Here is a 4,668-nt window from a genome sequence, read left to right as displayed (position 1 = left end):
ATATATATATATATATATATATATATATATATATATATATATATATAATTGCTTACTTTTTCAATGAAGGGATTGGGGAAGAAGACAGAGAATTTGGAGCTTAAAGATAAGTTGCTATAATCATATGCAGCAAACTTTTTCCTGTTTTCTTTTTATCTCTATGTGTGGATACTAAATAATTTAATCCATTGTTATTTTGGAAAGCATGGCTATCATTCAGATCTCATTTCAAATGAGACCACTTTAGATACAGTACATGGTCTCTTATTAGAGGCTGATTTAAGTTCAGCACCATGCAGCATGCTGCCCTTAACACAGAAGGTACCCATTTAATTAGATGATCTATTGCAGCTCTTATGGAATGTGAGAAGTTGACATTTCAAGTGCTCTCACTGGCACTGATGTATCATTGCCAGATAGAGAGAAAAGGAAGGGGGAAATGCTGGCAATAGCTAGGAAAGGAGTGGGTGAAGAAGGAAAGGGTCAAAGAAGAATCTTTTAATGTGCGGATTGACTTTTCTTCCCAATTAAGTCTGGCTTTTGCTTGTAGAAAGAAATAGAAGGCCTCATCAAGTCCAATCAGGTGTGAGGTTCAGGTGTCCTGTCAAATGGAAAATAAGGCTTTAAAATCACTTTGGGTTTGAAGCATCTGAAGTGCCCAAGATGTTGTTTTGTTTTGTTTTTTTCTGTTTCCTTCATCATTTGTTCATCAGTCCTCAATTTATTCCATCCCATAGCTACCAAATGAAAGTTCATTTCTTACACAGAATCTTCCCAGACATAGTTTTATTGCTGCTTTCCTAACATGTATTATTTTTTTTTCCATTTCAGTATTTTTTATTAGGATGGTAGAGAGAAAAAGGAATGGCAAAGCAATTGGTTAAACTAAGAGGAATCAAAAGATAATACTTTCAAGTTATAATATGAATGAAATAACTATATCCATCCTGGACAATGACTCTCTCCTGTTACTAATTAGGTTAGGAAGGGTAAAACCTAGAAAAACCTGCTAAAACCTGGAAAGAAGAACTGAAAGCTGAGGAAGAAGGGAGACAGTCAAGTGTTATTCACTGAAGTAACCCTCCAACCCTTCCATTTCCATTTCCAGTATAGAATCTAAAGATGCTGGGAGAGAAGATGTTGAATTAGCAGTTTTCTGGACACTCTGCTTGGCCTAAGAAACTTCTCGCTGGCTAGACTCCTTCTTGACTTCTCAGCCACCACTGAGAAGCTTCTGGCTCTCCAAAACATACTGATTAGGAAGATTCAAAGAAAACATACCATCTTCAACATTATGTGTTAGATCGAAGAACTTCTGGCAGGCCAACTGGTAGTGAGTGCCTTTTACATAATCCAAAATCTGGTTTATCCCGGTTCTAGAATCTTGAATAACTGGAGCCTCTGTTTCAACAGCTCAGGATCACTGTGGCGGAATGGGCACCTGTGATAATCCCCTTGCCTCAGTGGATTGGTTCGTATAATCTTCATGCAGCTGAATGGTGTATAGTCTGTTCTCTTGCCTTCCTTACCATAGCTATGACCGATGTTGTTAAGCATAGCCTTTGTCAAACTTGTACGTATCCACTTTTCCTTTGATAAATTCTAGCTTCCAGAACTGCAAAGCTTGCTCCAGTGTTAAGCCAATTCCCTTCAGGAAAAGACCATATTGCATTCGGCCACCATGATGAAGATGATGATGTTCTTGCAAAGCTTTATGCAACTGACGCATACAAAGTGGGAATGATTTCACTGCAAGAGAATCAAGTTGATCCAGTGAAATTTTTCCCATATTTCCTTGTGCATTGTAATCTTCACCAACATAGGAATGACTGACTCATCAGATTGCACAGACGGCAGTGACCTTGCTGTTAATGCCAAAGTTTGGACAACTTGGCTCTAAAGCCATTCAAGATGATTGACACGTCATCCGGATGTGGCACAAACACAAAGCCATGCTCCAAATAGACTTTTCTTCCTCGGAATAAATCCAAAGTATCAGCAAAAGGAACTTTATAAACGGCATCTAATTCATACTTGTTTCCATTTAACAATGGAGATGAATCAAGAATATCCTGAGAGTAAAGCTCCTTTTCTTCTTTACTAATAGTTTCAAACTGCAGATTGCTGTCCTTTAAGAAACCCTGGACCTTGTCAGGAGGCAGAATGCTGAATCGAAATTGAAACAGGTCCATTTCTTGTTGGATGAACCAGCGTCTGAGATCCTCTGACTGACAATAAGCAAGACGCAAGATAAAATGAAATATGCGATCCCTTCTTCATGCTTCAAATTCATCATCTAAACTTTCTCTGTAGGAAAATTTGAGTTTTTGAATCTCATTCTCCAGCTTACTCTGGTATTGTTCAGACCCTTTCAAGTAGCTCACACCAAGAATTTCAACTATTTTGAGCAGTTTAAGTCTTTCAATAGCCAGACTTTCAAACTCTGTCAAAGATATGTTTTCAGAAGGAGGTTGTAGGTAGAACTGAAGGCTGTGAGGATAGGAAGCACCCCTCTGGTCGCCGACCAAATTCAGTTTCTTTCTCTTAGGTCCAGAAAACTGAATCTTTGTTACCTGCAGCAAGCCCAAGTTCCCTAAAAGTGCACAGATCCCTTCCCTTTAGAACCAGGACTCAGCCCTTCTCTATGGTGGGAGATTTCTGATGGAGGCCCCTAACATGTATTATTTTATAGCTAGGTAAGAGAATTCCCTCTGCCGCAACCCCCACCACACACATTTGGCAGTTATTATCAAAGACTTAAATAATTAAAATTGCATTATAAGTACACAATAAAAACATCATATTGATGATAACAATATCTATAATTCCATCTAAATATAGTAATTGTAACTGTGATTACATTGTTTGAGGAAATTCCCTGTCCCAATGCATATTGGTACTTTCTTCAAAACATTCTTAGAGTATTTTCTGGAGCACTGAGTAATTAAGTAATATGCCTAAGGTTATGCATCTAATATATGTCAAAGGCAAGATTTGAAGCAAGTCTTCTTGACTTTGAGGCTTGGTCAGCATCCTAAATACAATTCTACTTATAAAATGCCAGAACAACAATAATTGTATGTAAATACATGTCAGTATTACATATACATGCATGTGTGTATTCATATGTTTACACAGATAAATACCTTTTTGCATTTCAAAACTACCTAGACCTTCTTTACTTAGGGTATTAATTAGTTCTTGCTTTTTAGGTATGTAATTTTATGTTGTAATATAAGAAAAAAAAGCAGGCTATAAACCCCAATAGAATAAAAGTATAAAAAGTATAAAAGTAAAAAAAAAAACCTTCCAAATATTATTTTCAGAGCATCTTAGAGAGCAACCAAGATGGTTCTGTATAATAAATTTTCCCAAAACTGTGTGAGAACATGATTTAAAACAACTCCAGAGATCAATAATGTTTTATGTATCTTCTGTCACTGAAGATTGGTGGATTGATCACTTCTTGACTCATGCTTTCTTTGTCAGGGAATAGACTAATCTGTCCACTTGGTTGCACTGGTATACAGTCACTAACCGTTAACTAGATCTGATCAATATTCCCCGCAGTATAACAGCTTCTCTGTTTGTTGTACAGGGGACCTTAAAGATGACAAATCAGGACCAGGTGATTTTTAGCAATAATGGAAGGAATAATGCACAAACCATAACATGTAACAAAAAAGCTGGCCTATATGACACACCTATGCAATTCACCTCTCCATTTTACACATCTACTGACATCCTACTGTCATTTAGTACAAAAGCTTTCTGGGAACGGCAGCATTCCAGTAAGGGGACACATGCCCAGAGAAATTGCTCTGATTTTGCATTGTTTCCAGCTCTCTAATGAACTTGGATTAAAAAGCTATGTCCAACTAACTGTGAAATACTAGCATTAGTTACCTCATTTAGCCCTAATTACTGTTCCTGAACCTAAGCAAAGGGAAATAAATCTAGTCAGGCAAATTCAAAACATTTACTACAAAATTTTCCATTTTTTTTCCTTTTATCTTTTTGCTTTTGTATCCCTCCTCCATAACAAAAATGTGTAATTCCTCAGACTCTCTAAATAAAACAACATGGATGTACCTTAATATATATAAATTCAGTCATTTTTCAGATGATTTGTATGTACTGTGACAATGCCAACTCTGCCTATAAACAGTTGTATCCTTGCTTACTATTTGTGAATTCATATTGCTTGCTGTCCCCACCTCCATACCTGGAATGCTCTCCCTCTTTCTCTTAAAATCCCTTGCTTTCTTCATGACTTGACTTAAGTAGTTTTCAGTAGGAAGATATTCTTCGTCCCCCAATCTGCATTATCCTTTACCTATGAGGTTAACTTCTATATACTTTTTCAACATTTCTTTGGCACTAATTCACAGGTATGCCTCTCATTCATTAAAAGTCCCTTCTTTGTACATCTAACATCAAAACGTAACTTGGCATACCATAAACACTTACAGGAGTGTGTTGGAGGCAGCTGAAAAAGTCTGGAGAGAGGCAGTTGTTAAATATTCAGGGTGAGGCTGTAAACCTCAGAAAATATCACATACTATGTCAGAACTTGATTAATTGATTGTATAAAATGAAATAAGTAATATATAATATACATTGCGTCAAATTGTATATATAATATAGATTAAATTTTAAAGTGTATTA

At 36.5% G+C, this 4,668-nt stretch overlaps 1 pseudogene; it reads right to left on the bottom strand.

Annotated features, from left to right (window-relative positions):
• Positions 1-810: 810 nt before the first annotated feature.
• On the bottom strand, positions 811-2,653 carry LOC138170177 (DNA primase large subunit pseudogene; annotated as a pseudogene).
• Between the last annotated feature and the right edge of the window lie 2,015 nt (positions 2,654-4,668).

This window comes from Petaurus breviceps, unplaced genomic scaffold (genome assembly GCF_028583685.1).
Source record: "Petaurus breviceps papuanus isolate PSGF00001 unplaced genomic scaffold, PetGlider_PUasm1.0 126, whole genome shotgun sequence".
In the NCBI taxonomy this organism is placed as follows: domain Eukaryota; kingdom Metazoa; phylum Chordata; class Mammalia; order Diprotodontia; family Petauridae; genus Petaurus; species Petaurus breviceps.
Note: the sequence above shows the minus strand (reverse complement) of the source record. Positions and strands in the feature narration are given on the sequence as shown.